Source organism: Bufo bufo, chromosome 2, assembly GCF_905171765.1.
Source record: "Bufo bufo chromosome 2, aBufBuf1.1, whole genome shotgun sequence".
NCBI lineage: Eukaryota > Metazoa > Chordata > Amphibia > Anura > Bufonidae > Bufo > Bufo bufo.
The window spans coordinates 232,655,960-232,679,935 of NC_053390.1; positions in this window are offsets into that span (position 1 = coordinate 232,655,960).

Sequence of the window (23,976 nt, forward strand, 5' to 3'; positions counted from 1 at the left end):
TCCCCCTTTGACCCCCGTTTTTTTCTCCCCCTCTTCTTAAATTCTCTTTTTTATTCTCTCTTCAGTCTCTCTCTCCTCAGTGCTCCCCCTTTTTTTCCTCTCCCTTTTCCTTTTTTTTCCCCTCCCTTTTCCTTTTTTTCCCCCTCCCTATCCCAGTAAAGCTTTTATATTTCTTCTTTTTTTCCCCCACAAAACTTCAATAAGGGGGGTTAATAATTTCTTGACAATACTATAGATTCAGGGGAATAAGGGTTAGAGGGTTAAATTGTCACAAGGGGTTAGTTGAAATCAAATAAGGTTAGGTGAGGCCAGGAAATAAACACAAAACACGAGGGAGATAGGGAGAACAAGGAATCCAGGCCAGGATAGATCTCACCAGTCCGGAGTCTTCTCAAGGTCTCAGGGTCTTCCACTCTGGTTCAACCCCCAGCACTAATCCAGGAGAGCCCTGCAGGACAACCACAGAGAGAGGGCAAGGAAATCAGAGGGTCAGAGGAGAAGAACTGGAACCTCCACTACCGCAATAAAAAAAAAAGCCAAGGACTAAACAGACAGGCGGGACCTGCGCCACCGCAGGGGAGCAGCACGAGGAGTTCAGAGAACTTCCAGATCATCTCTAGGAGGCAGCAGGGCAGAAGGGCAGACGAAACAAACATCAGCTTGACAAACGAGGAGGAAGTAAGGGCGCAGCAGCCAGACCGGCCGCACTTCACCTTCAAAACACAGAGACGAGCAAGCGATCCTTCCATCCTGATGCGATCACACGCCGGGAAGAACAGCAAGGGAATCAGCAGGAATCAGAACAGCCGTCCATCACAGAGTCAGCCACACACCACGGAGGTAAGCCGTCATTGAGGGAGGAGGGAGAGCGCAACGCTACAATCACGTCATCACATCCTCACGCGCATGTAAAAATAAAGCTAATTGTTAAAAAAAAAGAAAAGAAGCGATTTACTAGTGCAGGGAAATGATAGTGAGAGGAATCATTTTACAGGCAGAGAGAGACGTGTGCAGATGCTAGGGAGAGTCATAGGAAAATCTTTATTGTGAAAAAAAAGGGATTTACAAGTGCAGGAAAACATTTCTTGGGGATCCAGATAGTCTAATAATACAGCTCTGTCATTCCAGCAATTAGTTATTGGGGTGCAATTGCTATGTTGAAAAGCCTTTAGTGGCTTTTATCTGTGAAAAAAGATAAATATATACGCAGGTCACTTTTGCTGTTAACTGCGCTGACATCATTTATATAGTTCAATACAATACGAAAAATATTTACGCAGGTCACTTTTGTTGTTATTTGCGCTAAAAGCGTTTATTGCCATATTTATAGAGAAAAATAGACTAAGTTCATATTTTTAGTTATTTGCGCTAAAAGCATTTCTTGTCATATTTCACTACAATACGAGAAAAATAGACGCAGTTCATATTTGCTGTTATTTGCACTAAAAGCGTTTCTTGTCGTATTTCACTACAATGCAAGAAAAATAGACGCAGTTCACATTTGCTGATATTTGCACTAAAAGCATTTATTGCCGTATTTCTAGAGAAAAAAATGACTTAGTTCATATTTGGTGTTATTTGCACTAAAAGCGTTTCTTGTCATATTTCACTCCAATAAGAAAAAATTAAATGTAGTTCACATTTGGTGTTATTTGCACTAATAGCGTTTTATTGCCATATTTCTAGAGAAAAATAGACGAAAGTTCATATTTGCTGTTATTTGCGCTAAAAGCGTTTCTTGTCGTGTTTCACTACAATACGAAAAAAATTGACGCAGTTCACATTTGGTGTTATTTGCGCTAAAAGCTTTTATTGCCATATTTCTAGAGAAAAAGAGAAAAATAGAATTAGTTCATATTTGGTGTTATTTGCGCTAAAAGCGTTTCTTGTCATATTTCACTACAATACGAGAAAAATATACACAGTTCACATTTGGTGTTTTTTGCGCTAAAAGCGTTTATTGCCATATTTCTAGAGAAAAAGAGAAAAATAGACTAAGTTCATATTTGCTGTTATTTGCGCTAAAAGCGTTTCTTGTCTTATTTCACTACAATACGAGAAATAGACGAAGTTCACATTTGGTGTTATTTGCGCTAAAAGCGTTTCTTGTCATATTTCACTACAATACGAGAAAAATAGACGCAGTTCACATTTGGTGTTATTTGATCAAAAAGCATTTATTGTCATATTTCTAGAGAAAAAGAGAAAAATATTTGCAGTTTACTCTTTCTGTTATTTACTTAGAAATCGTTTAGTGGCCTATTTTAGTCCAATACGAGAAATATATACGCAGTTCAGTTTTGCTGTTATTTACACTGAAATGATTTTGTTGACAATTTCAAATCCTTTAGATGCCTATCTCAGTAAAAAAAAGAAAAATATATTTGGCACTTTTAGTTCAGCTAAATGTATGTCGGACAGAGAAGTGCCAGGCCCTGCACAGGGGAGTGTCAGAGGCGTAAATGATTCTGGCACAGGCACAGGTCGCAGCAAAGTAAGGGGACGTGTCAGCAGGGGCTTCTTCCCGAGGCCTCAGGTCCACATGTCAGCTAGCGGTCGTGTCTTGACCAGCAACCCAGCGGTTCTTGATTGGTTGACTGGATCTTCGACTTCGCAGCAAGTGACAGCAGCACCAGCAGCCAGAGTCTAGAGTTGCTGATGAGCAGCTTTCTTCACCCGCATAGTAAAGAAACTACTCACCAGCAGCAGCAGGTAGACCTGGAACAAGACCAGTAGGTGGTGGCATACTTTGACAGCACCCTGCCAGCCGTCATAGCAGATCCGCTGGACTACTGGGCAACCAAACTAGATTTGAGGCCGCAACTGACCGAGTTTGCCCTGGAAAAGCTATTCTGCCCGGCTAGTAGTGTGGCATCAGAGCGGGTGTTTAGTGCGGCGGGGGCCAAAGTTACCCGAAGAAGAACTCGTCTGTGCACCCAAATTGTGTAGAGACTGACTTTTGTCAAGATGAATCAGGCATGGATCAGCCAGGATTTCCACCCACCAATGCCTGCATCAGATTAGATCACCAATCTCCACACTATGTCACTATGCCACTCTGTGGTATCATGCTGCTGCTGTTGCTGCCATGTCCACACTATGTCACCATGCCACTCCCTGGCCTCCTGATGCTGCCATGTCCACACTATGTCACTGTGCTACTTTGTGGACTCCTGATGCTGCCATGTCCACACTATGTCACTGTGCCACTCTGTGGTATCATGCTGCTGCTATTGCCATCTCCACACTATGTCACCTTGCCACTTTGTGGCCTCCTGATGCTGCCATATCCACACTATGTCACCATGTCACTCTGTGGTATCATGCTGCTGCTGTTGCGGCCATCTCCACACTATGTCACCTTGCCACTCTGTGGCCTCCTGATGCTGCCATCTCCACACTATGTCAACGTGCCACTCTGTGGCCTAATAATACTGCTGCTATCACCTCCACACTTTGTCATTGTGCCACTCTGTGGCCTCTTGATATTGCCGCCACCTCCAGACCCTGTCATTGTGCCACTTGGTGGTCTTCTCATGCTGCTTCCACCTCACCACTATGTCATAGGGCCACTCTTCTCATGCTGTTACCACCTTCCCCACTTTATGACGGGGTCGCTATTGTCCTTGTTTGGCCTTCTTGAAATTACCATTTATTTGACCTTTCTTCTGATCGGTCAGAAGGAAGGAAATATGAGATGCATAACGGATCCTCAGTGTAGCAGCTGTAAGGCCTGTATGGTCGCATCAGAATTGGCTTATGATTTGGTAGCCAAAAGCAGGAGTGGGTACAAAATACAGAAGACATGCAAATATTACCTTCACGTGTCATCTCTGTTTTAGACCCACTCCTGTTTTTTCTGGCATTACCAATACTCATGGATTACTGAGCAAATGCTGACCAAGTGAAGGCATATGCTCCCCAGACAGGATCCATTTTTTGTGGGTTATTGTTCTGAAGGATCAAAGGAAAGGCAAATTAATCAGTGATGTCAACACAAACTTACTGCTGACACCCTCTCCACACTGTTGGGGGGGGGGGGGGGGGGGTCTACTTGTATAAGCGTTTAATAGAACAGGTTCTGTAGACATCTATGTGGATTCCGCTGAGGAGGGTGTAAAAGGAGTGTGCTTCTTCTTTACACTAAGGCCCCTTTCACACGAGAGTGACGGATTGGATCCGGATGCGTTCAGGGTGCGTTCAGTGAAACTCGCACCATTTTGCAAGCAATTTCAGTCAGTTTTGTCTGCGATTGCGTTCAGTTGTTAATTTTTTTCCGCGCGGGTGCAATGCATTTTGATGTGCTTTTCACCTACATGATAAAAAAACTGAAGGTTTACAAACATCTCTTAGCAACCATCAGTGAAAAACGCATTGCATCCGCACTTGCTTGCGGATGCAATGCATTTTTCACTGACGCCCCATTAACTTCTATGGGGCCAGGGCTGCGTGAAAAACACAGAATATAGAACATGCTGCGTTTTTCACGCAACGCAGAACTGATGCGTGAAAAAAAACGCTCATGTATACAGACCCATTGAAATAAATGGGTCAGGATTCAGTGCGTGTGCTATATGTTCATGTAACGCATTGCACCCGCGTACAAAACTCGCTAGTGGGAAAGGGGACTAACATCGACCTGTAAAGCCCCTTTCACATGGGCGTTGCGGATTGGGGCCGGATGCATTCAGGGTGCGTTCAGTGAAACTTGCACCACTTTGCAAGAAAGTTCAGTCAGTTTTGTCTGCGATTACATTCAGTTGTTCAGTTTTTCCCGCGCGGGTGCAATGCGTTTTGATGCGTTTTTCACGCGTGTGATAAAAAATGTAAGGTTTACAAACAACATCTCTTAGCAACCATCAGTGAAAAACGCATCGCACCCGCACTTGCTTGTTGATGCAATGCGTTTTTCACTGAAGCCCCATTCACTTCTATGGCCCCTTTCACACGGGCGAGTATTCCGCGCGGATGCGATGCGTGAGGTGAACGCATTGCACCCGCACTGAATATCGACCCATTCATTTCTATGGGGTTGTTCACATGAGCGGTGATTTTCGCGCATCACTTGTGCATTGCGTGAAAATCGCAGCATGCTCTATATTCTGCATTTTTCACGCAACGCAGGCCCCATAGAAGTGAATGGGACTGTGTGAAAATCGCAAGCATCCGCAAGCAAGTGCGGATGCGGTGCGATTTTCACGCACGGTTGCTAGGAGACGATCGGGATGGAGACCCGATCATTATTATTTTCCCTTATAACATGGTTATAAGGGAAAATAATAGCATTCTGAATACAGAATGCATAGTAAAACAGCGCTTGAGGGGTTAAAAAAATAATAAAAAATTATTTAACTCACCTTAGTCCACTTGATCGCGGCCCGGCATCTCCTTCTGTCTCCTTTGCTGAACAGGACCTGTGGTGAGCATTAATTACAGGTAAAGGACCTTTGGTGATGTCACTCCGGTCATCACATGATCCATTACATGATCTTTTACCATGGTGATGGATCATGTGATGACCGGAGTGACGTCACCAAAGGTCCTTTACCTGTAATTAATGCTCACCACAGGTCCTGTTTAGCAAAGGAGACAGAAGGAGATGCCGGGCTACGCGATCAAGTGGACTAAGGTGAGTTACATTTAAAAAAAAAAAAAATTAACCCCTCCAGCGCTAGTTTACTATGCAGTCTGTATTTAGAATGCTATTATTTTCCCTTATAACTATGTTATAAGGGGAAATAATACAATCTACAGAACACCGATCCCAAACATTTGGGTACCAAACATGCGCGATTTTTCTCACACGAGTGCAAAACGCATTACAATGTTTTGCACTCGCGCGGAAAAATCCTGGGTGTCCGCGCAACGCACCCGCACATTTTCCCGCAATGCCCGTGTGAACCCAGCCTATGAGGCCAAGGCTGCGTGAAAAACGCAGAATATAGAACATGCTGCATTTTTCACGCAACGCAGAACTGATGCGTGAAAAAACGCTCATGTACACAGACTCATTGAAATGAATAGGTCAGGATTCAGTGCGGGTGCTATGCGTTCACGTCACGCATTGCACCCGGGCGGAAATCCCACCCGTGTGAAAGGGGCCTAAGGCTGAGTTAATACTTGAGTTATTTGGTCGGTTTTGGCCCTGTGACCAAATAAGTGAAGTGTGCAGTGTGATTCTAATAGTGACACCTGTCATCTGCATGTCATACTGACTGACAGTATTATTTTATTTTAATCAAGTCGTTTTTATTCAATTTTTGCATATAATACATAAGTACAACGAAGTACAGCAGTATTGACATAGCCATCCAAGAATGTCAGAGGTAATCCAGTGCAGTATAATGTAGGCATATAATAAGACATGAACACAAATACAGTCAATATAACATACCACAATACCCCTCCCCTCCCCCCACCCGAACCACACCAGACCATTTACCATCCACCCCTTCCATTCCGCTCCATCAGCCAGTCTGACAGTATTATTTCACTACCCCAGCACACTCCCTATGCATGCTACTGCAAGGCACAGTGTTCTACACCCATTTAAAGGCTCTATGCAGCCACGAAATAGCTGTTTTCATCGCGATTCGCCACAAATATATTCGGATCGAAGCAAATGTTTTCGGAAAATTCGGCGAACTGGCCGAATCAAATTTTTTTGAAATAATAATCTCTGTGCTTCATATGTCCTAGATGATGTAACACTGGGAGAGTCACTTATAGAGAAGGATTTGAGTGTCCTTGTAGATGGTAGATCAAATAACAGCATACAATGTCAATCAGCTGCTTCTTAGGCTACCAGGATATTGTCATGCATTAAAAGAGGCATGGACTCGCGGGGCAGGGATGTGATATTACCATTTTACAAAGCGTTGGTGCGGCCTCATCTGGAATATGCAGTTCAGTTCTGGGCAGCAGTCCATAGAAAGGATGCACTGCAGTTGGAAAAAGTACAGAGGAGAGGGACTAAACTGATAAGGGGCATGGAGGGTCTTAGTTATGAAGAAAGGTTAAAATAATTGAATGTATTTAGTCTTGAGAATAGACGTCTAAGGGGGGACATGATTAACCTATACAAATATAGATTTAGGCCATAAAAAAAATATGGTGAAAAACTGTTCCATGTCAAATTCCCTCAAAAGACAAGGGGGCACTGCATCCGACTGGAGAAGAAAAAGTTCAGTCTCCAGAGACGCCAGAGCTTCTTTACTGTAAGAACTGTGAATCTGTGGAATAGACTATGGTCACAACAGGAACAGTAATACAGTAGAGTCTCACTTCCTTCTGGGATTCGTGTCTTGATTGAACTTGATGGACTTATGCCTTTTTTCAACTATGTAATTATGTAACCATTGTGAGGCAGTGACAGGCCTCATAGCTGCTAGGGGAGATTCATGGCAGGAGTTTCTGTGTCTTCGCCGTCAGTCATCAGGTCTGAGGCAGCACCAGGTGCCACAATCAGTCTGGGATAAGAGCCCAGCCCATACTGTCAGTCAGGGGAGAGAGTCTTTGTGCAACAGAGTCCTGCTGGAGGCTCTGGAATAGTGGTCTGAGCCCGGCTGGCTGAGGGGCAATGGGGCTAATGTTAACCTGAACTTTGGGGGACTCTGCAAGGTCTGGGAAACAACAGTCGCAAGGTCAGTCGGCAGGACTGCTAGACCCATACCCCCAAAGGTACTGGACTTAATACTACCTGAGAGGCTGGAAAAGCTGCATGTTGTTACCATGTGTGAACTGCGCTTTAAGTGAGGAAGGGATATTTCCTGTTTAGTTAGAGCCCAGACGGGCAAGATGTTTTTTTTATGTTTTGTTGTTATGAAAATAAACCCCACGTTTGGACCTACAATCTGGCTTTTGTGGTGATAATTGTTAGAATGACCCCCGAAAATTAGCTAATCCATCACACCGTGTAACTTACCCCCAGGCATGAGATTCAGCCGATTCCGTCCAATTCTCCAGATCCAGTTGTTAAAATCCCGATCTGGTGCTCTCTGGCGGTGACAGCTGGAGATGAGTGCAATGGAAGCGCTCATCTCCCTACATTCATCTGTATCACCATCCTCAGGACAGCAATACAGATGAATGCTGCAGCAGGGCAAGGGAGAGGTGTCTCCCTTCCCTGTTCCTCTGATAGGCTGCAGGCACTAGGCCTGCAGCCCATCAGAGGCCAGCACAGGCGGCACAATGGTGTCATCACGTCCGCCTGAGCCAGGCTTTTACTGTGCAGAACACAGGCCTGAAGAGGCCTTTATCGCATCACTGCCAGTGTGGAGGTAAGTATAAGTGCTTATTTATTTTTTTCTTTTCTGTGGTGCACTATGAGGGCATCTACTGGGGGCATTAACACTAACACATTATGGGGGACACTATGTAAGCATCTACTGGCACACGTGACCTAGCCACGTTTCATCTTCAATGTCCTTGCTGATGGAAGGAGGTTTTCACTCAAAGTCCCACGATACACGGCCCCATTCATTCTTTCCTTTACACGGATCAGTCGCCCTGGTCCCTTTGCAGAAAAACAGCCCCAAAGCATGATGTTTCCACCCCCATGCTTCACAGTAGGTATGGTGTTCTTTGGATGCAAGTCAGTATTCTTTCTTTTCCAAACACGACGAGTTGGGTTTTTAGCCAAAAAGTTCTACTTTGGTTTCATCTGACCATATGACATTCTCCCAATCCTTTTCTGGATCATCCAAATTCTCTCTGGCAAACTTCAGATGGGCCCGGACATGTACTGGCTTAAGCAGAGGGACACGTCTGGCACTGTAGGATTTGAGTCCCTGGCGGCGTAGTGTGTTACTGATGGTAGCCTTTGTTACTTTGGTCCCAGCTCTCTGCAGGTCATTTACTAGGTCCCCCCGTGTGGTTCTGGGATTTTTGCTCACCGTTCTTGTGATCATTTTGATCCTACGGGGTGATAACTTGCGTGGAGCCCCAGATAGAGGGAGATTATCAGTGGTCTTGTATGTCTTCCATTTTCTAATAATTGCTTCCACAGTAGATTTCTTCACACCAAGTTGCTTGCCTATTGCAGATTCAGTCTTCCCAGCCTGGTGCAGGTCTACAATTTTGTTTCTGGTGTCCTTCGACAGCGCTTTGGTCTTGGCCATAGTGGAGTTTGGAGTGTGACTGTTTGAGGTTGTGGACAGGTGTCTTATGCTGATAAGTTCAAACAGGTGCCATTAATACAGGTAACAAGTGAAGGACAGAGGAGCCTCTTAAAGAAGAAGTTACAGGTCTGTGAGAGCCAGAAATCTTGCTTGTTTGTAGGTGACCAAATACTTATTTTACCGAGGAATTTACCAATTAATTCATTAGAAATCCTACAATGTGATTTCCTGTATTCTTTCCCCCCAGTCTGTCTCTCATAGTTGAAGTGTACCTATGATGAAAATTACAGGCCTCTCTCATCTTTTTAATTGGGAGAACTTGCACAATTGGTGGCTGACTAAATACTTTTTTGCCCCACTGTAAGTCTTGGGGATCTCCAACTGTTCAATAGGCTAACCCCGTAGTTGGTTTACCCAATACAACATATCCTGATGAACCACAAAACGGGGAATGACTCTGCCACAGGTTGTTGTGGTTCACCATCTACTATTAACACATTTTCCCAGGCGTGGGATAGGGTTGGGTCCCGAAGTTGGGCAGTACCAAAATTATCCCCAGAGACATTGAGGTCTGCCAATTCGGGACCCAGTGGCAAGTCTTCCACGTCTCCCACATCACACTTAGCGGGGTTGTCTCCTCCTCTTCCACCGAAGTGGCGGTCACCCCTACTGCTGGCCCTTTGGTCTCAGGTTCCCAGGGTTCTGGTCTCCCCCCTGAGCTAGGCCATTCTGCTAGGGTTACCCCTGTCTCATGGGTATCAGTCACGCTCATAGCAGGCCACAGTGTTGTAGTATAAATTTGGGACAACTGCCACTTCAAGAGTCCATCTGCCAGCCCCTGTGGTTAGAGAAACCGGGGCGGTGGGACAGTCTTTTAAGTCTCCATGGATGCACATGACCCCGACTTTCCGGCCAGTATACTCCGCTAACCATACCAGGGAAGCCCTTACTAGGGACACCAGACTCCCTGAGTCCAGCAGAGCCTCCGCTGGAGTGTCTCCTGGCACGGGTGTTTTAGAGTTTTTGGGGTACCTGCTGCACACAGCTTCCTGGCATATAGCGACTGATGGTAGCCATAGTTAGTATCCATGGGTTCCACCTTATGGGGACAGTCAGCTCTTACATGGCCCGGCTCCTGACACCGCCAGCAGATTATCGGAGCCAGGCCGATAGAGGGTACACCCCGGGTGGGTTTGGTTGGTACAAGTGGCCGGATCTGGGATGGAGATTTACGGGGTTTGACTGCCCCCCTCCCAAAATAACCCCCTGTAATAGTCTTAGTAGCCTCGTAGTACTCCACCAGGTCCACCATTTCTAGGGCGTTGCCAGGAGACACCTGGCCGATCCAGTGCTGGAGAGGGGGTGGCAGAGCCCTTTAGAACATATCAGCCAATAGTCTATCCAGCATAGCCGTGGGACTCAGCACATCAGGCTGTAGCCACTTTTGCAAGAGGTGGAGTAAGTCATAATACTGGGTCCTCGCAGGCTCAGCCGGCTTAAACCCCCACTGATGTACCCACTGGGCTCGGACCAACACATTCACCCCCAGTCTTGCCAAAATCTCACCTTTTACTTTTTGGTAGTCGGCCGCTTGATCGTCCAGCAAGTCGAAATGCACTCGTTGGGAACCGGATGCCAGGAATGGAGCGACAACGTCAGCCCACTGGTCATGGGGTAGGTATGACATACAACTGTGCCTGAAAAATGCAGAAACCCCAAATTTTGGCATTCACGCCAGCCTCACTGCTCTTGCCTGCATCCTCCACCAATTGTGGGGTTTCGCTCTGGTAGATAGGGTAAGTGGGCGCAGTACAGAGACAAAATACAAGTTCTTAACTCAAAAAGATAGTGTTTATTCACCCTTGAGGCAATTGTACAAAACAGCACGTATCTTTGCAGTCTTGGTGTTAATTCACACGCAATGGAAAGTTCATATTACACAAGTCACCTTGCTGGCAGTTCTGCCTCCAGTAGTCCACAGCAAGCTTTAGGGGGCCTGTTTCCCCAGCATGCGGCTCTCGGCCCTCCAGCACGGCACAAAGCCTCAGATCCCAAAAACAGAGACATCTCTGCTGAGCCCAGCTGCCAATTTAAGGACAGCCAAGTGCTGCCAAAATCCGGACCAGCACTTAAACTCCGGTCCGGTATTTGACCTCACCTGGCTGGAAGGAAAATACCTGCCTTGCCAGACACAGCCCTTCACTGTGTCACAATCACAAAAGGTATTATGGTGCATTATATGGACAGTCAGAGAATCACATATTCAAGTCCCCTACTGGGACTTAGAAAAAATAAAATAAAATAAAAAAAAGTCCAAATAAAGTGTGAAAAAATACCTTATTTATGAAAAAGTTTTTAGATAATTGAACAAAAACTAAACTTAATATGTATCGCTGCCTCCATAACAAACTATAAAGAAACTGACAAACATAGCCATTTTTGTTCATTCCACTTCCCAAAAAACAAGTAAAAAGTTTTTAAAATGTCATATGAAATATGTGCGCATAACCTTTATCACTACTTATGTCAACTTTGACAATATTTTAATATTATTTTTCATATTTTTCAGATATAACTGAATCAAAAGATTAGACTAATAATTTACATAGCAATAAAGTTGCTTCTTCTAAGTAAGAACTTTTTATATCCACTACTAGCTTTCTTCTTCATGTAAAATTTACCCAGATTTCTCTGCTACAAAATACACAAAGGAAAAGCTTCAGAGCTTCAGTAGATGACAGTAATGGATATGAAAGAGGGTTAAAACACTCGAATTGCAAGAAACACCAACACGTATCCAGGTTTGTTTATCATAAGTGTTTCTCCTTTAATTAGCCCCTAGAGAGGTTATTATAGCTACTGTGTTACAGAGACTGCTAAAAAAGGATTCTCTTCTTAAATTGCTTTTACTCTGCATGTTCTATGAGGGTTAATTCTCCAGATGACAATTAATTTGTCTAGGCCACAGAAACAAAAGGTGACTGTGTATTACTAATTGCTGAAAAACTAGCTTTCAATTTTTCCCCCCAATTCTATTATCAGTAATGAATAGAAGCTAAAAAATTTAGCAAATTTTAGTTTCACAAAAAGCTCAGTGAATTGTGGAAATCTTTCGATCAGCTGCAGGTTATGCACATATCCTCTTATCTAGCATTTAACCTCTTTCCAGCTGATTTATCAGGCAGAGCTATAGTATTTATTACTATTATTTATATTGAAACACCATTAATTCCAGGGTATTGAACATATAAAATGGGATTACATACATATACACATACAATAATCTTTAACAAACTGACTGGTAAAAAAGGAGACAGTTCCCTGTCAATGAGGACTTACCATCTATAAGAGAAAAGGGAAGACAATAGGTGAGGGCAGAAGCTGCTCATGTGTTATTGTAGTTATGACAAAGCTATTCTAGATGTTGATTTTGCAATTGTGGATGGTTTGAGTTCCAGAGTATGGGGGAAGCATGAGAAAAAATTTGGAGAGGAGATTGCATGTGAGGGGGTAGCAGGGGTTTAAAATCAGAAATATATTGAGAGGCCTTGTATGATGTTAAAGGGGTTTTCAGGGATTTTAGTAATGATGACCTATCCTCAGCATTGTATGTAGGGCTATGATTATAGATTTGCAAATCGAAGTTGACGATGTGGAATTCGATCCTCACGCTTAGTGGTAACAAATCAATTTTTTTCCTAAAATGTCCGCTGCATGTGTTAGGACATGGAGCAAGGAACTCTGGGAACAAGGGATCACCCACAATGCCATACATGCTGCCAATCAGCAGCCAGCCCTGTGATGTCACAGCCCTATAAATACTATAACAAAAAAAAACAACAACCAATGACCCCAAAAAAGTTGGAAAAACACTCATATAAAATATATGCAGTTTTAATAATACATAAAATATACACAAAAATAACTTAAGGCACACGGTCATGGGAGGGCGGGGAAATAGTCCCCACCCTCACACGTACCGTACTAACAAGAAGACAGACCAGAAACTCAGAAAATAGTCAGCCACACACAATGGGTCCAATAAAAAGTACCCAAGAATGACTTGTAACTAGATACATATCCGAATAATAGATGTGAATAGTATCAACTGCTACCACTGCCGTGTCACAATAACCTATAAAAAACACAGAAATGATCACACAAAGAACAAATTACATTCCTATGTTTGTTCTTTGTGTGATCATGTATCAGTGATTGTCATAGTATACATACTATTGCCGTGCCTTGCTCTGTTCACATTTTTGTACAGCTGCGACCAGACCTCTTGCTCTTTAGCAATTGTAGGCTGGCTATTTTTGTGTTTTTTATAGGATATTGCACCTTAACAAGATAACACCGGAGACAAGTAAATCTTCATAAGATACTGAGTGATTGTAACCACTTAGGAATACCCACTTGTGTACACATATTACAATCAGATATCCCCTTTCCCATCTGAGCACGGTACTAATAGTATATTGTTAGTGCCTTCATTGTATGCAGCAGTTTGTGCGGTCCTGCTGCGGTACCGCAGTCACATAGGTCCTGCAAAATAACAGTGCGCTACTGTAGCAACCAATACAGAAGTGAGAAAATAGTGCAGTTATATGTGCTAAAGCCCTTTTTGGCGTGTATTAGTTGCACACAAAAAAAGGATATGCCGTTGTGTGGTGAAGTGAGAAAATTATAGCCCATTTTGGCAAGTATTAGTGGCAAAAAAATATATATTTGCCGTTTAGCAGTGCAGTTATATCTTCTAAAGCCCTTTTTGGAGTGTATTAGTGGCAAAAAATATATATATTATTTGCCATTAAGCTGTGCAGTTATATGTTCTAAAGCCCTTTTTGGCGTGTATTAGTGGCACAAAAAAGTATTTGCCCTTGTGTGGTGAATTTAAAAAATTACAGCCCTTTTTGGTGTGTATTAGTGGCAAAAATATACATATATATTTGCCGTTCAGCGATGCAGTTACATATTCTAAAGCCCTTTTTGGCGTGTATTAGTGGCAAAAATATATATATTTGCCGTTCAACGGTACAGTTATATATTCTAAAGCCTTTTTTGTTGTGTATAAGTGGAAAAAAATAAGGGCCTATTTGCCAGTCAGCGGTGAACTTATATGTTCTAAAGCTCTTTTTGCCGTGTATTAGTGTAAAAAAAAAAAAATATTATTTGCCGTTCATCGGTGTAGTTATATGTTCTAAAGCCTTTTGTGGCGTGTATAAGTGGAAATAAAAAAGGGCCTATTTGCCGTTCAGCAGTGTAGTGATTTGTTCTAAAGCCCTTTTTGGCATGTATTAGTGAAAAAAAAAAAAAAAGCTTATTAGTGGAGTGAGCGGACACCAGGATGTTCGGATTCGACGGGTTCGGACGAACTTCACAAAAAAGTTTAAGTCAATGGGAACCTGAACTAAAATGGCTGTAAAAAAAAGTCATGGAAAGGGCTAGAGGGCTGAAAATGGCAGCAAAATGGGGTTAAGAGCATGGCAAGTGCTCTGCAAACAAATGTATATAGGGAAATCACATAAAATACGTAAAAAAAAAAAAAAATTATCTTGATCTTGGAGGACGAGGTCCATATGGAGTAGGAGGTTGAGGAGGCGGTGGATGTGGCGGTGTAGGTGGAAGCGACGGTGGAGAATAAGGAGGTAGCCTACACTGCTTTTTGGTTTTATTTTTAATTTTTTTTTTTATTAATTACGGTACACCCCAAAACATTGGGAAATACAGTATAACCTGTTATAACCCCCTCCAGCCACAATACACTGGCTGCAGGACAGGCCAGCACCTCCAAGGCGTAAAGAGCAAGCTCAAGCCATATGCCCAATTTGAAGACCCAGAAGTTGAAGGGGGCAGGCACATCAGTCAGTACGTGTAGGCATGCGCACACATACTGCTCTACTATGCCGCACGTCCCCGTGATGTCCACGATCCAATTGGATATCTGCTCTATCAACTTTAGATGTTCTTTTCTGCGCCTACCATGTTGATCACGGTTAGTGGCGAATCAGGGTTCCATGCCGGAGAGGGAGCGTGAGAAAGGGAGACCACATCCAAGGGAAGTCAATAGCTGCAGTGTGATGCAGCTGAAATGTGAGACAAATTATTGAAGCCAAAGCTTCCAAGTAAAGGAGGGGGCGCGCGGCAATTACCCACTCCCGTCTCGGGGAGGTAGTGACGATAAATAACAATGCAGGACTCTTAATATGCCCTGGTATTGGAATGATTATTAAAAAATTATAGGGAATGACACTTTGGTATTTTGGATTTGGAAACGTTAGACAGGAGAGGTCCTGCTGCCGCTTTGTTAACTCTAGATAACTTCTGCATGATCGCACGTCTCTGTGACGTCCACGATCCAATTGGATATCTTCTCTATCAACTTTCAATGTTCTTTTCTGCGTCTACCATGTTGATCACGGTTATTGGCGAATCAGGGTTGCACGCCGGAGAGGGAGCGTGAGAAAGGGATACTACATCCAAGGGAGGTCAATGGCTGCAATGTGATTGAGCTGAAATGTGGGACAAGTTATTAAAGCGGAAGGATCGAATGAAAGGGCCAATTAAAGACAAATTTTACAAATTTTATTCCCTGTCACCTATGCACAGCAGGGGTTTTTCATCGCCAGAAATGGGTTAATATCACCCACCAATGACACAGATGATTTTTAAAAATTTCGGTCCCTGTCACCTATGCAGAGCAGGCGTTTATTCACGGCAAAAATTGTAAAATGTCACCCAAGAATGAAATTTATTAACCTTTCAACTAGGTAGAGCAGGGGTATATCACAGCCAAAAATTGGTGAATGTCACCCAACTATGTAACAGACAAATTAGTGAAATTTGTTTACCTGTGTCTACTAGGTAGAGCAGGGGTATAATCACAGCACAAAATTGGTGAATTTCACCAGAAAATGTAACAGAAAAATTAGTGAAATTACATAAAATAAAATAAAATACGTACAAAAAAAAATAAAAAATCTTGATGTATGAGGTGGAGGTCCATATGGAGTAGGAGGTTGAGGAGGCGGTGGATGTAGCGGTGTAGGGGGAAGCGGCGGTGGAGGAGGACGAGGTAGCCAACACTGGCTTTTGGTTTTTAATTTTTTAATTTTTAATTTTAATTTTTTATTAGGGGCAAAGAGTGGGAAATATAAAAAATACAACAATGAGCAATTGCGCTGTAGTATAACAATGGCTGGGTAAGGCTGGTATACATGTCTATTCTGCACAATGTACGGACAAGTCCCGTGGGATCTATTCCTGGTTCATTTTAATGAACGCGAGCTTGTCCACATTGGCGGTGGACAGGCGCCTGTGCTTGTCTGTGATAACGCCCCCTGCCGTGCTAAATTCACGTTCAGATAATACACTGTCTGCAGGGCTGGCCAGCACCTCCAAGGCATAAAGGGCAAGCTCAGGCCATGTGCCCAATTTGGAGACCCAGAAGTTGAAAGGGGCAGACCCGTCATTCAGTACGTGTAGGCGTGTGCACACATACTGTTCCACCATGTTGCTGAAATGCTGCCTCCTGCTAAGACGTTCCATATCAGCTGGTGGGGGTGGTTGTTGTGGTGTGCTAACAAAGCTTTTCCACATTTCGGCCATGCTAACCCTGCCTTCTGAGGTGCTGGTGGTGCCCCAGCTGCGTTGGCGACCTCTTCCTTGTCCTCTGCCTTCGCCTTGTGCTTCCACTGTGCCCCTGCTGTCAGGTGGGAATGCCACCAGCAGCGCGTCTACCAGCGTGTGCTTGTACTCGCCCATCTTACAATCAAGCTCCAGTGACGGAATTAAGGACGGTACGTTGTCCCTGTAACGGGGATCCAGCAGCATGGCCACCCAGTAATCAGCACAAGTTAGAATGTGGGCAACTCGGTGGTCATTACGGAGACACTGCAGCATGTAATCACTCATGTGTGCTAGGCTGCCCAGAGGCAACGAGAAGCTGTTCTCTGTGGGAGGTGTATCGTCTGTTTCGTCTGTATCCCCCTAGCCACGCACCAGTGATGGCCATGATCTGGTTTGGGTGCCACCCTGCTGTGAACACGGTTCCTCCTCCTCCTCCTCATCCTCAAGAACTGTGCCCTGGCTGGACAATTGTGTACCTGGCATTTGTGGGTGCAGGAACCCACCCTCGGAGCCACTTGGGAATGACTGGCCGGAAACCTTATAAAATGACCCCTCTTCCTCCTCCTGTGCCACATCCTCTTCCATCATTGCCAAAAGTGTTTTTTCAAGGAGGCATAGAAGTGGGATAGGAACGCTGAGAACGGCATTATCGGCACTAGCCATGTTGGTGGAGTACTCGAAACAGCGCAACAAGGAACACAGGTCTCTCATGGAGGCCCAGTCATTGGTGGTGAAGTGGTGCTGTTCCGCAGAGCGACTCACCCGTGCGTGCTGCAGCTGAAACTCCACTATCGTCTGCTGCTGCTCGCACAGTCTGGCCAGCATGTGCAAGGTGGGGCAGCAGCAGGGTGAGAACGCTGAAAGCGCGCACAGGCGGCCCACACTTTCTGCAGCAGCTCTGACATATCGGGGTAATTTTTAAGGAACCTCTGCACCACCAAATTCAGCACATGCGCCAGGCAAAGGTTGTGCGTCAAACCGGCTAGTCCCAGAGCTAATATGAGATTTCGCCCATTATCGCACACCACCAGGCCGCGCTTGAGGCTCACTGGCACCAACCACTCATCGGTCTGTTGTTCAAGGCCCGTCCACAGCTCCTGTGCGGTGTGGGGTTTGTCCCCCAAAAAGATGAGTTTTAAAACTGCCTGCTGTCGTTTACCCCTGGCTGTGCTGAAGTTGGTGGTGAAGGTGTTACGCTGACCGGATGAGGAGCCGGTAGAGGATGAGGAAGCGGAGGAGGAGGAAGCAACAGTAGGCAAACTGTAATGCCCTGCAATCCTCAGTGGTGGAAGGACATGCGCCAAACTGCTATCCGCCTCAGGCCCAGCCACCACTGCATTTACCCAGTGTGCTGTTAGGGAGATATAACGTCCCTGACCGTGCTTACTTGTCCACGTATCCGTAGTTAGGTGGACCTTGCCACAGATGGCGTTGCACAGGGCACGCCTGATTTTGTCCCCCACTTGGTTGTGCAGGGAAGGCATGGTTAGCCTGGAAAAGTAGTGGCAGCTGGGCACGACATACTGTGGGTCAGCCTCCGCCATAAGGCTTTTAAAATTTTCTGTTTCCACCAGACGGAATGACAGCCTTTCAAAGGCCAGTAATTTTTAAATGCTGGCATTCAGGGCCAGGGATTGCGGGTGGGTAGGGGCATACTTCCTCTTACGCTCCAGTGTTTGGGAGATGTAGAGCTGAACGCTTCTGTGGGACATTGTAGAGATGCTTGGTGACCAAGGTGGTGGTGTTGCTGGCAGATCCTCTGTTTGCGGGGTGGCAGGTGCCACTGTCACTCCAGAGGTGGATGAAGAGGCCGAGACTGCAGCAGAAGAGGAAGCAGGAGGAGCCAGAGACCTTTCTTGGTTTTTGAGGTGTCTACTCCACTGCAGCTCGTGCTTTGCACTTAAATGCCTGGTTATGCAGGTTGTGCTCAAGTTGAGAACATTTATGCCTTGCTTCAGGCTCTGAATGCACAGCGTGCAAACCACTCGTGTCTTGTCATCAGCACATTGTCTGAAGAACTGCCATGCCACAGAACTCCTTGGAGCTGGCTTTGGTGTGCTCGGTCCCTTGCTGCGTTGGGCAGTATCAGGCGTATTGTCTAGGGAACGGCCACTCCGCTTTTGCACCTTGCTCCCTCTTCTGCTGTCTTGGTGGATCTGTGCGACCACCGCCTCTTCCTCCGGACTACACAGGTCACTCGTATGACCTTGTTTCCATGTGGGGTCGAGGACCTCATCGTCCTCCACATCATCTTCCACCCAGTCTTCACCCCTGCCTTCCTTGTCGGTCTGCACACTGCAGATAGCCACAGCAGTTGGCACCTGCGTTTCGTCATCATCCGAGATGTGCTGCCGTGGTCCTCCCATGTACTCATCTTGAAACATAAGTGGTTGGGCATCGGTGCACTCAATCTCTTCGACTTCTGGGGCAGGGCTATGTGGATGGCCCTGGGAAACCCTGCTAGAAGAGTCATCAAAAAGCAGAAAAGACTGCTTCATGACTTGGGGCTCAGACTGCTTGGCTGATTTGTAAGGGGGTGAGGTGAAAGACTGATGGACATCGGCTGCAGGTGCTAACTTTGATCTTTCAGCAGGAGACTGGGTGGGAGACAATGTGAAGGAACTGGAGGCAATGTCAGCAACCCAATCTACTATCGCCTGTACTTGTTCTGGCCTCACCATTCGTAGAGCCGCATTTGGCCCGACCAAATAACGATGAAGGTTCTGTCACCTTCTCGTACCTGAGGAAGGTGTTTCACTTGTGCGTGTAGCTGGCACAGATCGAGCACATCCTCTCCCTGTAAAAGGAGCTCCGCCAGCAGCACCACGACCAGGGCCACGTCCCTTAGTCGACGCTCTCCTCATTCTCCGCAAATGTAATATTTGGCCAAAAATGAGTGTTTTTTTAAATAACAGAATATAACAGCAGTATCTAAAGCATGTATTTTTACGCTGACAGATGCAGCAAAGGCCGCAAATTTAGTATTTGGCCAAAAATTGGTGTTTTTTAAATAACAGAATATAACAGCAGCATCTAACGCGTGTATTTCACACTGGCAGATGCAGCAAAGGCCGCAAATGTAGTATTTGGCCCAAAATGGGTGTTTTTTTTAATAACAGAATATAACAGCAGTATCTAAAGCATGTATTTTTACGCTGACAGATGCAGCAAAGGCCGCAAATTTAGTATTTGGCCAAAAATGGGTGTTTTTTTAATAACAGAATATAACAACAGTATCTAACGCATGTATTTCACACTGACAGATGCAGCAAATGCCGCAAATTTAGTATTTGGCCCAAAATGGGTGTTTTTTTAAATAACAGAATATGACCATAAAGTAATAACCTTCCAATTATCATTCAAAAGAGCGTTTCTACAGGGAGGAACAAAAATACCAAACTTCAAAAAAGCTAAATTTAGCCAACTAAGAGAGGCCATAGGCCTAACTAAATGGGATAAAGTCCTCACAAATAAAAATACAGCCACAAAATGGGATATCTTTAAAAGCATCCTAAAAGCTCATTGTGAGAGGTACATACCGTATGGGAATAAAAGGTTAAGGAACAAAAAGAAACCAATGTGGATAAACAGAACTGTAAAGAAAGCAATAAATGACAAAAAGAAAGCATATAAAACACTAAAACAGGAGGGTAGCACTGAAGCACTGAAAAACTATAAGGAAAAAAATAGAACATGTAAAAAACACATAAAAGCGGCCAAACTAGAGACCGAGAGATTAATTGCCAAAGAGAGTAAAACTAACCCTAAAATGTTCTTCAATTATATAAATGTTAAAAAGTATAAATCTGAAGGTGTTGGCCCTTTAAAGAGTAATGAGGGGGGAGTCGCAGAGAGCGACGAGGAGAAAGCAAAGCTGTTAAAAAAAAAATTCTCCAATGTATTCACTGAGGAAAATAAACTGTCAGATGAAATGCTGAATGTTGAAATAAATTCCCCATTAAAAGTGTCCTGTCTGACCCAGGAAGAAGTACAACAGCGACATAACCCTCCTCTTATGTTAGCTTTCTGTTACCATCCATGATGTTAACGGGTCGGTTTTGACCCGTGTCTTAAATCAGCCATAAAATACCCTCTGAACAATTATTTATCATCCAATTTGTTTCTTACCTCTTGGTTACCTTGTTAGGCTTTTTTATCCTTGAAAAGATTTTTTTAATATTTTTGGTGTGACCCCTTAGACCTTTATTTTGAAAGCATAACTTTAAAAAATGGTAAAATAAACCTCAATAGAATATTTACTTTACCAAGCAGGCAAAGAGATAGGCCCCTCCCTAACTACAGCTCACAGGTTTGAGAGGTGATTGGCTGTCAGTGTTACTAAGCAGAGATAGTGTTTATGATTTCAGTTTTGGCACTTATTAGTGTCCTATAATCCTATATTATAACTGGGTCAGAATTGACCCTAAAACCATAAACGTCTTAATTTTCACCACAGTATTTTATAATTTAGTGAAAAGGATTCTTTTTCTATTACATTGTTTAAATAGAGGTTCCTGACAAAGTAAAAAAAATCTTGATGCAATAAACAAATTTATGTGATACTTATAGACCAGGGGTACTCAACTGGCGGACTGCGGTCCAAATACGGACCGCGGCCGCCAGTTGTCCGGACCCCGGCCATCCTTCAGAGCGCTCCTCCAATCGATTCAGTTCAGAGTGATCCGATCCGTTTGAACCGGCTCAGCTCAGTCACAGCACACAGCAATGCTGACAGAGACGCTCACCTCACGCTGGCAGCAGGAGCCTGAGGGAGGGACTCGGGAGGAGCGTAATATGATCCTAGAGTGGAAGCTGGCTTCTGCCAGCCCCACCCCTCCCCGCCCACCAACCAATCACCGACCAGAGCTGAGGGGGCGAGGCCAGCACAGCACAGTAGCAGCTCTGACTCGAGTCCTCGGAGTAGTGCAGGGTCAGGGAGTCTAAATGAATGGAATGAGTCACAAGAACCTAAAGATCCGACTCAGTAAGTGACTCATTCGATTCATTGAGTTGAAAGAGCCGTGAGTCAGACTGTAGAACAGGTTACACTGAGGCTGTCAGACTGTAGAACAGGTTACACTGAGGCTGTCAGACTGTAGAACAGGTTACACTGAGGCTGTCAGACTGTAGAACAGGTTACACTGAGGCTGTCGGCTCTTGTTGCAGCAGTGATAAGATTAAGGGACAGGAGCAGAGAGATAAGAGAAGGGACAGATGACACAGTTCAGCACATAGTTTTCCCTGTGCATTCACATTTCACTTCACTTGGTTCGTTGTACTACTGTCAGTGTCAGACTGTTGTCACTGTGGGGAACAATGCACAACAGACAACAATTCACATTGCACACCACAGTGACAGCTTCCTCCTGTCCGCCTGTCCAACGTCAGCCTCAGCTTCCCTTTACTATAAAAAAATCACTCTTCCTGACTCACTCAATACTGATCAGAGACGAGTTCAACTTCAGAGAGCTGAAGAGCCGACTCACTGCAGTGTCACTGACTGAGTCAGCAGCTGCGCATGCGCACCGGCACCTAGAGTCTTCAGTTCACTTGCGAGTCAGCTCAGCAGTCTGACTCGCCAAGTGAACCGAAGATCCGATTCTGATCCGAATGAGCTGATTCAAATGAACCGATTCACCTAAAAGATCCGAACTTCCCATCACTATCTCCTGCACACTGTGCCGTGCAGGAGGAGGAGCTTACCGACGCACTTCCTCCTGTCCCAGAGCGCAGTGAGACAGGCCGGCTCCCTCCACATATAGCGCTCCTCCTCCTGCACACTCTGGTACGTGCAAGAGGCGGAGCTTACCGGCGCACTTCCTCCTGTCCCAGAGCGCAGTGAGACAGGGCTCCCTCCACATATAGCGCTCCTCCTCCTGCACACTCTGGTACATGCAAGAGGCGGAGCTTACCGGCGCACTTCCTCCTTCCCAGGGGCGCAGTGAGAGACGGCTCCCTCCACATGCAGGCACCAGCGCTTTCTCCCTCAGTGCGCTCACAGGTCCCTCCTCCCCTGCAGCAGCGGCAGCACATAAGGGAGCTTCAAGCTCCAAAGGACACTTACGTGCTGCTGGAGAGGGGAGGGACATCACCACTGCCACCAATGAAATAAATGTCACATTTGGAAAGTAAGGGGTGCGTGGAGAGGGCTACAGAGAGGCGGGAACACGTCACTGACTCCAGTGTCATGTTCCCATCTCCCCTGGGCCATCTCCTTTAGGTAACCTGATTAAATAAAGTGATTAAGCCCCATCAAACCATGATAGTTTTGTTCCGCATCCAATTCCCATTATTGGGGCATTGGATGCGGACCCCTTAGTTTCAATGGAGCGGAAAAAGATGCAGACAGCACACAGTGTGCTGTCTGCATCTCTTGGGGCCCCATTGTAATTAAGGGGCCGCATCCAATCCCCCAATAATGGGAATTGGATGCGGAACAAAACTATCATATGTCTGTTCTGTGGCTTGGGTTGCCACCCGGCCAGTAGTTCACCAGCAAGGCTGGTATTTTAGTTCCCTTGCCGGTGCCAGAATTTTCCTGTAAGGACTGTTAGGCTCCTTTCACACTTGCGGCAGGACGGATCCGACAGGCTGTTCACCCTGTCAGATCCGTCCTGCCGCTATTTCGCCGGACTGCCACTCCCCATTGACTATAGCGGGAGTGGAGCTACGGTGCAGCATGGCAGTGCACGGCGTGAGGCCGCCAGACGAAAAAGTCGGACATGTAGTACTTTTAGTCTGGCGGCCTCTCACCGTGCTGCGCCGTAGCTCTGCCCCCATCCCCATTATAGTCGATGGGCACAGAGCAGCGGCACGGCGAAGTAGTGGCAAAATGGATCTGACAGGGTGAGCAGCCTGTCGGATCCGTCCTTCTGCAAGTGTGAAAGTACCCTTACTAATGAGTGCTTTCATCATGGAACGCCCATTAGTACAGCCGTTACCTCCACCGCTACTTGTGCTAGTAAAAAAATTAATAAAATTACGGTACCTTCACCTCCATTTGCTCACGCTGTGGAGAGCACTCCCTGCTGACTAGAAGCTCAAGACAGGACCTACAAGACGTCATCACGTTGGAGCACCGGTCCTGAGCTTGCAGTCAGCAGCGAATGTTCACCGCAGCCAGGTGAATGCAAATTTTATTTTATTTTTTTGCAAAAGCAGAGAAGGGGGGCACTAATGGGGGCATTACTCTTACTGGGGGCACTAATGGGGACATTATTCTTACTGG